We start from the raw sequence: 11,573 nt of genomic DNA on the forward strand, positions 1-11,573 counted from the left end.
TCCTCCAGCAAGGAGAGGTGAAATGAAACAGAGTAGGCAGCCGTATTGAAATCAAAGTCTTCCTACCTTCTTCACTACTTTTAAAGGTAATGATAGGGCTCAACCTAAACGCATATCTTACATTTATTTCAATATTGCAAAGGTTATTTCTCTGTAGTTATTTCAGACTGAGGCTTCCAACCTGGCAGCTCCTAAAATACCTGTTTTCAGTGTTTCTGTCTACAGCCTCACAGCACTGATTTGTTTTCTTTTAGCAAGTATTTTTCCTTCTCCTCCACCCCAGAAAGGCTGTGAGCTTTTCCAAGTTCAATTTGTCTAACTCAAATTCCTTTGTATTATTTTTCAGAACACACTACAGGAAACCTGCCAGGGTTCCTTGCAGATCTCCAAAAATGAAGATTACTGGAGCACAGATTATGCTTTCTGATGGCAGATATCCCAGACTAATGATGATGGTGGTAATCACATGAAAAATATTATCTTTGCTGATAATGTGAAAAGGAGCCACATTCCTCATACACCCCACTGATTTCCTCTTCTTTCCTCTTCAGGTCTGTACCGAACCTTTCATGTGTAGTCTTGTTGCCAATCTCAGTCATCAGAAGCATGAGAGCATACTAGCTCTCATCTCTTTGATCTTACCCTGCCAAGACGGTAAACTCAGCTCCTAGACTCCATCCAAATGTTTCCATCCTCCCATTATAGGCATTCAAAGACTGTGCAAGTTTGATGCACTCCAAAGACACTCAGAAAACCTGCTGACATGCCCTGATTGAAAACTGATCCATGTACAATGAAGCCAGGATCCTGTGTATGGGGAAATAACAGTCAAACATTTGCTACTGATTCCTTATGGGATCAACTTTGGGCCATTTAGTGAAAAGGCCCATGGCTATCACAACTGATTGATCATCTCTATCTTGGGAAATGACCCAAGCTACTCCCTTCATGATCATAAAAGACAGAGCAGCTCTTCCCCTCCTACAAGAGGGACTTTTTCCATGTCATTAAGACATTTTCTGTGCATATCTATATTCTGCCAGCAGGTTACCACACAGGCTCTCTGCTCTTACCTTGAGCAAGATTAAAGTCTCTAAAACATATATATTTTTAAGATTATGACACCCTTAGGACAACCTCTTTAATTTTATCTGTTATAATAATTTCATATAGTGTTTGGAGTTAACTATTAGTGTAATCTGGATGGGAAAGTTGAAAGATGAAAGGCAAGGGAAAAAAAAGACTTTAAATGGACAGAGAAGAGTATAAGTTCTGAACACAGCACTCAAAGTATTATTTAATTATTAAAATTAAATTCAAAATTACATTTAAAATTAAATGTAATTTTCCTATGAATGATGTTAATGTGTTCATGTTCGAATGAAAATCAGTGCAGCTGACCACAAACCAATTTGAATGTCAAATATCGAGACTTTTAACTGCACTTTTTCATTAGCTCCTGAACAGATGAGATATGAAAAGCATAGCTGTTGTTTTCAAGATAGACACTTAGTTACTTGACTGCAAAGAAAAGACTAAGGATTTCAGACATGAAAGGCTCAGAAATGAGAAAGAAATAAGAACTCTGAAATTACAAGTAACAACAACAACAATTAGCAAGACAGCTTCACCAGCTGGCGGAGGTCATTGCTGAGCCACTCTCCATCATCTTTGGTAAGTCATGGGAAACAGGAGAGGTGCCTGAGGATTGGAGGATGGCAAATGTCACGCCAGCCTATAAGAAGGGCAAGAAGGAGGACCCGGCTAATTATAGACCGGTCAGCCTTACCTCCATCCCTGGAAAGGTGATGGAACAACTTATTCTTGACACCATCTCCAGACATATCAAGGATGAGGGGGTCGTTAAGAGCAGCCAACATGGCTTTACCAAGGGGAAGTCATGTTTGACCAACCTTATAGCCTTCTATGAGGAAGTAACTAGGTGGCTGGATGATGGTAGAGCAGTAGATGTGGTTTTCCTTGATTTCAGTAAGGCATTTGATACTGTCTCCCACAGCAACCTCATAGATAAGCTAAGGAAGTGTGGGCTTGATGACCAGGTAGTGGGGTGGATCAAGAACTGATTGAAAGGAAGAAGGCAGAGAGTTGTGGTTAATGGGCAGAATCTAGCTGGAGGTCTGTGACTAGTGGAGTCCCTCAGGGGTCAGTGCTGGGACCAATCTCAGAATGATTTGAAAGTCACACTAGCTATATTGCTTATCCTAAGAACTTATAAAATTACTTTCTAGGAATGACAAAATAAGTTAGTGTACAATGCACACAGAGGTGATAACATGGTGATCAGTGGAAACAATTATTTCCTATGACCTCTGCCACTCAATGAAATGCATGACAAGTTGCACCTGCACAGAGCCCCAGCAAAATTCTCACAGTTTTCCACGGGTCTATTCTAGCTGCAGAATGAACATAAATATCCACTGATAAGAAAAGCCTAAATCAAGATTAAACTGAAAGGATATCACACTGAAGGATGACAGGGTACCACTTTGTGATCTATTGCCTTCCAACATGAGAGTTTCTTTCCTGTGTGGTTTTGTGCCTTTTCAAAACATTCATATTATCACATTTTGCTACTTTTTATAATTTGACATTTAAAAATCAGACAGGTGTGTCTTGTAAGGACTGCCTGTAATAATGTTTATACTGCATTGATCAACACAAGCAATGTCACTGATCTGGCCAGTAGCTCTAAAAAGCCTATTGGTTCAAATACTCCCAGGGAAATCTAACAAAAAAAAAGCACTAACCCCTTTGGGATATTTTGTGACATTACAACTCCATTTATTCCCAACTTTTTCACTTCAAAAGCAGTTATAATTTCTTATTTGTTGTAAGAATTGGACCTATTTAACGAAATTGTTTAGAATCAGGTAAATTATCCTGTGCAGATTATTCGATCTAGTTTATTTCCGCCATGTCCACTCTATATTTCACATCCTCAACTGGATTTACTAAAGTTTCAATATGGAAAGCCTGATTCTTGGACTGTTTCCTGTTGGGGTTATACCCAGGTGAATGATGTTACAACACATAGTTCCCTATGACCAGATAACTAGACACAGGTTTTTTGCATCCTTCCATCCAACTCATTCTGTTCTAGTCAGAACACACATCCTGGGGTCTCAGGCAATTGGTAGACTTGTGGGGATTATACATCCCAACTACATATTTGAACCAGATTAATGATTGGGCCATATATTAGAGCACTTACTGCATATGAACATTTTGATCTTCAAATTTTAGTCGCTTGCAGTGAGGCCTCCTTACATTAAAATTTTGCTTGAACCCCAGAAAGAAAACCTTCAAAAGACAACATTATAATTGTTGCCTCAAGAGACAGATCACAAGTGATAGCGTCCTGTCTTCTACACCAACATTTGAGTAAACTGGGACACCTCAGAGAAGGAGTTCAAGCGGATTAAATACAACAGATAGGGAGCAAATTTCCAAGACACTGCAAACATTATAAAAAAGGCTGACCTGGTAAAAATAGGCCTTATTCTCCTCTTACATGGCTGACTACACTGGAGTTGCCCAGATTTACAGAGTAGTTGCACAAGTCTAAAACTGATGCCAGTTACATCAGAATCTGGCCAAATGCCTACAAATGCAGTAGCTTCAGATGCTGGCTTAAATTGAAATGGCAGATGTACTATCACATGGTGATCAGGAAATTTGTTCTGCTTTCTTTCCCAAATTGCTACTGACCCCAGCCATATCCTTATGTCAATAAAGAGGTGTGAAAACAGGAATCTGGGAAAAGAGTAGACTATTAAACGGCTTCAAAATGTCTTTTAAAATTGGGTTTGTTCCAGAAAGACTTAAATATCGGGTACACTTGCTTCAATACCATTTTTATGTTGCTAAAAGCAGTTGCCCAAAATCCTGGGCTCTTTCCTCTGGCAGCTTCCTCTGTCTTTTATTTTAATCATATAAAAACTAAATAGAAGTCTTTTCAGACACAAAAGAAAGCTGAATGCACTGTAAATAACTGACCCATTTCAGGCTTTCTTTTCCATTGTGCTAATTCCATCTTCCTGGATAAATGGAGAAAAGATTGACTAATCAGAGAAGCTTTTTAAGTTACAATGGCCTTTTATGACAGTTACAATGTGTTGCTTCTGTAATGGAAGGGATTCAGGACAGCACTGAAAGTACCTTGCTTCTTCTGAAAATGATTTAACTCATTGCCCCACTGGCAGAGAAACTATAGGAAAGAAAGGTACACCCTCTTACACCCTTTCAGAAACTGGCCCTTTGTTGGTGACAGCAAAAGCACAAGTTAGTGAAAGGAAAGGTTTATAAACCTTGAGACCAGAACTATAGCAGAACTGCTTTGCCAGGGATGCTGTTGTATAACTCCAAGTATCTCAGTGTGAATGCAGCTAATACCAGAAACCTGCAGCCCAACCCAGGTTAGTGTGAAATATATAAACATTTACTGAGGTGAAGCATGCTGACCAGCATAAAAGCTGTCTCATAAAATGTGTTCCTTTATGGGAGATTTGTTTAATAGCATCTATAGGAACTGCTAGCCAGAACAGCAGTATGTGTCATCTTGTTTTCCAGAGTTCTGGCTTAAGTAGACAAGAGATTTCCCAAGGCAAATAGGTAAAAGATCATTTCAGGAGTTCAATACCAGACACGGTGGTAGGTATGAGTCACACTCAGAGAGACTTTTTATATTTTTAATATTCTAAGTTATAAGCTACGTATATTAAAGTAGAAAGCAGAATATCCTTTACATGTTTAAACTGTTCCCACTTAAGGCCTGCTTCAGATAATAAAATTAATAATGATAGACCAGTCAGTTTCTTTAGAGAAGTCAACGCTTCTTGCAGTTAGTTCTCTGATCCTGTCTTGCTGTATAGCACAAAGGCATCACGCTTACCTCACTGTTCAAATACATACCAGTAACTACTTGCCTTCTCAGTGTTAAGCCCAGATCCCTTTCTTTCTTTCAATCAAAGTATACTATATTACCCCGACTGAGTGATCTAAGGCAAGTGTGACAGGACCTCCAAGATTTAGTCTGGCATTGAGTAATCTTCTAATGACACAAAGCAATCACAACAGCCAGTGTAGCAGTGTTTTAGATAAGTGAATGGTCCATTAGATTGTCCTATTTTCCTATCTCTTCCAGATACACTGGCAACTGCCCTATAGGGGACAGGGAGAGCAAAACATCCTCAGGGACAACTGCATTGGAAAATACTCAGCTTCAGTGATTGTAAACAAGAGATAGGAGAAGTCACTTCAAGAAATTAGGCTGCTGTAAGAAACAGTGGAGTTGGATGCATTCAAGGGTGCTTTACAGTCAATAGTACAAGCTGATTTTTTTGTATTGCACAAATGTTTTTGGTCTTATACATCTGTTACCAGCCTATGACATACTAATTATGACTATTTAAGAAAAGGGAGAACAATAAGAGGTCCATCCTAAGATAACAGTATGTACTGTGCTAAACTTCCTGTATGCAGGGAAACAAAAAAAGATGATGATTTCCAGCTAATTGTTTATGCCCTAGTCTTAGGCAGCTATGCCAACAAAAGCACTGAATGATGATTTAAAAAGACCAAAACAAGAGAAATTACATGTTCAGCAGTTCTTTGTTATTTGAAATCCAGTAGTGTGTTTTGTTTGCTTTTCAGCTATACTTTGGTGTGGCCTTTCAAAAAGAAATAATCCTGTGAAAAAAATATCTGGACGAGAAACAAAAGAGCTGCCAAATCTGATCCACAGGTGATGAGTACTTGGCCAGCAACCAAACTTAGGCTAAATTAAAAACAATTTAACCAGGAAAAACTGTCCATCTGCTTGTACAGTTAATACAGACAGAGTGCAAAAAGGTGTTAATAATCTCTAAAGAGAAAAACCTTACACTACATGCTGAAGACCAAATGTCCAGCAAAAACCTCTACTGCACAAAACAGGAAGTCTGTACAAAGGAATACTAGCACAACACTAATATGAAGAACTTCCTAATGTTTTCATATTCAGCAGTAGTAGAAAATAGACAAATTGTGAAGACCCACTGTGACCTACAAAATTTAATCCCCAAATCTAGTATCATTTGCATTTTAACTGTAGTAGCTAAAGGGAAAGCTAGGAAATTCTTAGAAATATAAATCTGCCTGAGACTACAGTGTGTACTGAAATAACATGTGTGAGCTTCTTCCAAGTCTTACCTAAATATAAGCAGCTTGCTTAAATATAAGTCCATAAAAAGAAGCTATGTATCAAGGGGAGATACTGATAATAAAACACCATAACCACTTAACTATGACATTTTATATAACAGAGCTTCAATCTCTGTCAAAAGTATAGCATAGATAAAACAAACTGGGGGCTTTTTTCCTTGTTGCCACCCACCTGCATACCAAATCATTCTTCAAATCAACCAACAGTTATATAGCTGCATTCATTAACAGCAAGTGGGACACCCAAATTCAATTTCTTGCTTTGACTCAAATCCACAGAGTTAGTTCTTCTCTGTCTGCATTTTGCTCTACAGCTAAATCTCAGTTTTCCACTGCCCACAAGTAATCCATGCTTTGCATTACTATTTCCTCTTTGCCCTGCACCCATAACACACTGGGTTATGGGTGCAGATTATGCTTCAGGAAATCCAAGCAAAAGACTAGTTATATTCTTGTAGGTATTAATGTTTTTGCTGAGACGCCTGAACAGGTCTACAGTGGGGCCAGCTAAGTGATAGTGCTGGAACAAGAGAAGCAGTGAAGCACAAGGCATAGCAGGAATGAGCAGGGAAGCAGGACCGCCTCTTTCAGCAGTAGCTTATGGTTATGGCTCCTTAGTACTACCCTGAAGCTATATCATCAGTGTCCTAACTATTTTAAATGAGTGGGTTTGGAGTTTTGTGGGTTAAGGTCAGAAACAGTGGTCCCACCCTTGCTTTCTTGACTGTTCACACCTTTGCTTACCCCTTCTCTCCTGCCAGCACTAGCATTAAGACGGCCATGTAATAAGCCACATGTAGAAACTCACTCTTGGGCTTGGTTATGGGGCTTTTTTCCTCCTATTTTCTCCTATAAAGACAGAGAAAATGGAAATACTTCTTAGATACCCAGGAATTTTTACAAAGTGATGTTATTACTTTCTCTTGCAAAGAAAATATGTACATTTTTAGCACATACTCAGTGCCTCACCAATGAATATTCATATCCTCAAGCACATTCTAATCACTTTTAGAAAAGCTACGTTTTTGTCATTTGTAGTAGCTCCTTCCCTCTCTTTTTTTTTTCCTTCCCTCCTTCTATATGGGAGGCACTAATCTGAGCCTGGGCAAAAACCACAGAACGAAAATATATTACCACCTCCAAGAGGACCACTGATGGGAATTGGGGAGTTTACCCTGTAGAGTGCCTACAGACACCGTACGTCACTCCTAAAGTCACTGGAAGATCAACACACCCACCTTTATGCAGGAACAGGACTCCTGCGACCTGAATCCAGCTGTAGAAAAGAGCTTTGTCACAAAAGAGACAGCCACTACTACGACATGCGAGTTTGTCTCAAAAATGATTAAATGGAGATGAATTAATATCTCTGAGGAAAGTTTGGCAGGCATGTTTAGCTTGTCTCCCACGGTCGCTGAGCAGACTGTATAAGCTCTCTGCTTACTGAACTGAGTGCTACTCCAGTCTGAATCATGCTCCATAGCACACCAGAAGCCAAACTCAGTGCAACGCTTCCAGACCAGCAGCACCGTGGGTTCAGATAATCCAGCCCTAAACTCCTCAAAACCACCTTTAAATCACAGGTCTTTTAGTTCTTCCTCTAACAGAGGGAACTATGTAGAGGAAGAAAAGAAAGGGAAGAATTGTGCTTGTCCCCCAAGTACCCAGCCCAAACGTGGTAGCAAGGGTTTCATTAGGTAGGTTGGACATTTTATACCTATTTAGACAATTATCCTGGAACAGAGTAGTAATGAATGCTCAATACAAATGGCAATTCATTTATATTACACAGATGTCACTCCTTTCACTAAGACAATAACTCTGATCTTTTCTCTGGTAACATCCATGAGCTGTAGCTGCTCATCAAAGATAAGGCAAAATCAGTTAAAGTAGTAGGACAATATAATGGGAGAAGAGAATTTTAGGAAGTTTATTTTTCTGGAAAACCCATCATCTGAGTGCAAAGTTTAAATACACTTCCTCCAAAACCCAGCCTTAGTAGGGACACATACATTTCTTAGAAAATTTTTAAAGATTTGTACTGAATCTCTGGAAAAGATTTCCAGTGAATAATTCCACTTTATCAAGTGCGCTCACAAAAAAAGGGCATAACTGATGACTCTGCTAACCAAGAGCATACGTTTAACAGGTACTTCTCCTGAAAATGGGGTTAGGCTTCAGAACTTGGGTACTCATGAAAAGCAAGCACAGAAAGCAGCAAAATATAGGATACGTTTTGTTTTCTGAAAACAAACAAAAGAAAAAAACAGATAATTTAGACTACTACCTCACTATACCTAGACTATTACCACTACTATACCTATTATTCCTCAGGCTGGCTGTAAACCCCCATTTCTGAGAAGCGTAAGCTTCTTATCTGTGAATATGCTCCAAGGGCAAAGAGGGCAAAGTTCGTTGGGTTTTTCCAAGTTTTTTCTAAATGTGCCTATCTTCATGCACCCGACTAGCTTACCAGAGGGTTTAATGCATTCCCTCAACCTCAGAAGGTCTGGGCTTACACACAGCCAGCTGCTCCTGAGCTCTGTCTTTCTGGTTCAAAGCTGTTTGTACCAGTGAAAATGCGAGCAAACACAACAATCATATCCTTATCAGTCCCAGCCTCGCAGCTCTGCATTGTTCATTTTTATTGCTGAAGATTTCCAGCTTTTTTTTTCCTTATATGCCACACTAATTAACAGAATCCGATGAAGTACGTCACAAGATTTCTCCAGCAGAAACCCGAGGGCTACTAATTTCAACCAGAAAGCAATCTTATAAGCAAAGTTATTGGTAGGGAGAGATTAGCTTGCCTCCTGTACACCACTGGAGTACTGATAGCCAGAGGTACATGCACAGTAAGCACAAGAGCATGGTATGAGAAACCAGCCGGGATTACAAACAAGGCTGTGCTGCTAACAAGGAACTGGAGGAACATGGAGCATAACAAGGAGCATGAGGAAGAGACAATTTTAGATGCCTTCCTGCTTCAATACTGCTCAACTTAATTGCCTCAAAGTGCCAAGTATATTCAATTACCCCAACCCCCATCAACGGCATTAAACTTACTTCAAATCTCACCAGAAACATTTTGCTCTCAAACCTGAGTTCACAAACTTTTTGATTTTGCTCAATGGCTATAAAGGCAGGTGCTTGTATTTTACATTAAAATACTGTTTTTTATATATATATATATATATATATTAAAAACAAAACAAAAAAAAAGTACTCTGCTTGCAATATATCTTGTAGCAAACAAAGGTCTAGGTAAGATATCCATAAAAAGACTTAACTGATTAACTGGGGGAAAAGTATTAACAGTAAAATTCAAAACCAACAAACCTTTAATCACACATAAACTATGTTTTACATCCTTTCCACCACAGAATGTGCAAGAAAGCTGCCAGTGAAAGAAAAGAACAACATGTCAAAAGAAGAAATAGAAGGTTTTTGCCTGAGAGTTGTCCAATATAGCACTATTTGGTGAAGCTATATCTCAAGTTATGTTTAATTTTTATTTTCTGTTGAATTTGGGACCCCCAGAATTATTAGGTGCTGCTTGAAGTCTACTCTGTTAGGCCCTAAATTGATAACCATAATCAGAGGCAATAACTAGAAGGGAAGATGAACATGACTGAAAGAGACCTCAGACTTTCTCCAGAGTGTAGTACTAGGTGGGAGGAGTAAGCAAAACAGGATGTATGCTTGGATCTCAGTTCACAACTTGTCACATTGCTGTAATGCTGTCTTCATTGGCAACCCACAACTATGAACCAGGCTGTGACCTGCAGCACTGCAGAGGCCTTGCACATGCTCTCCTTCCTTCTCTGTTAAATTTATCTGAGAGGAGGAGTAACATCTTCCACTGCTATTGGTGGAATACCCATCAGACACCAAGTGTCAGGGACCCTGACTAAAATAATCACGTCATGTCATGAAGCAGCTGATGGAAATACAGAAACTATTAGAGATTAAGATAGGACTAACCAGTATTTATTACTTCTCTGTAGGCTTCACATGAAACTACACTGATCAAAGAAACTCCCTCCCCACCCTTCACTACCTAATAGCGTCTTACCTCAAACACGTCAGCTAACGAAGCTCCATGTCAATCTAAATGCTTTCATAACCCTGATCTGGTCAAGGCTTTAACTTGCTTTTACTTTTGCAGTGGGAACAAGGGACAGCTAAAGAGCCTGTGAGTAATCTCAGATGAGACTTTTCAGAGTGCAGGGAGAAAAGATTGTGATAATTCACAGTGAAACCCCAAAAGCAGCATTCAAACAGTTTAACTTGAAGGTCCAGCCAGTCTGTATAGTTGGGCAAAAAAAGCAGGCTATCCAATATTGCTGAACAAGGCTGAAAATCCAAACTCATGGAAAGTGCTTTCTTTTTCCCCAATGAGTATGAATTCTGTGAACATACTTCGAATAGCTCACGTTAATTTGCTATTTACCAAACAGGACAACCGCTATTTGAATACATAATTTTAGAAAGTGTTAATTAGTTACACAATTATTAGAGTTACAGCTGGTCAAATATTAGTCCCCAGTGAAAACGGAAAGCATTCAGTTGACAGAAATTGGCTAAGCTCCCTTTAAATGCTTGAAGCGACACCAATTTATCCAAACCAGGAATCTCTGTAGAGTTCAGACTTAAAAGCAGCAGAAGGCTTGTAAATATCTTTCTCCTTAAGCCAGCCTTTCAATAATGACAAACATGTTTCAGCTAGTAGGTTATTTCCTAAATATTAATTGTTAACATTATTTTATATATTAGCTACTGAATGACCATAAGAGAATAGCTGTTTTGCCCCAGCTAGATGACTTGCAAGTTCAAAAAGCTTTCAGGAATGTGACTTGAACAAAGTTATTCCAAGCTCTTGTTCATGTATAGGTTTATGCAAATACTTGCATGCTGAGGTATATTGACCAGAATTTTCACAGCCAGTTTTATTGACAACACTTTATTAAATAACAAATTCTAATGAGAACTAATCTGATCGCTATGATTACACATGGAACAAATTCAATTTACACAAAATATATTTGCTAATGCTTTCTGCAGCAACTACCAGATGCTATTTATGAGACTGTGAGGAAAGAAATTAAACTTATGATGCAAGAGATAATAGGTGATCCTTCTGTGATTTCATTTTTTCTGTCTAAAGCTGAAACTAAGCATTAGTCAGTTATTTTTGTCCTAGGGCATCGTATGGCAGTTACACAATACTGGACTGAACAAGTCTAACATCTCAAGGCTGCAGAAAGATGGATGGCCAGACCCCGTCTCAAGGGAGGTGTGTTGCCTACCGGGGGCACGGATCAGGGATGTGGCAGAGAGGCTGCCTGCTC

The 11,573-nt window shown here is 39.1% G+C and overlaps 1 long non-coding RNA gene across 1 annotated transcript in view; it reads right to left on the minus strand.

Annotated features, from left to right (window-relative positions):
• Nucleotides 1-7,280, minus strand: part of LOC134156738 (uncharacterized) — a 225,018-nt gene extending 217,738 nt beyond the window's left edge. Inside the window, exon 1 of the long non-coding RNA XR_009962043.1 lies at nucleotides 6,967-7,280. This is a non-coding gene — a long non-coding RNA (uncharacterized LOC134156738). The remainder of the gene's footprint in view (nucleotides 1-6,966) is intronic.
• Between the last annotated feature and the right edge of the window lie 4,293 nt (nucleotides 7,281-11,573).

This window comes from Pezoporus occidentalis, unplaced genomic scaffold (genome assembly GCF_034315485.1).
Source record: "Pezoporus occidentalis ecotype Australia unplaced genomic scaffold, CSIRO_AGI_Poc_V1 ctg9, whole genome shotgun sequence".
NCBI classification, from domain to species: Eukaryota; Metazoa; Chordata; class Aves; order Psittaciformes; family Psittacidae; genus Pezoporus; species Pezoporus occidentalis.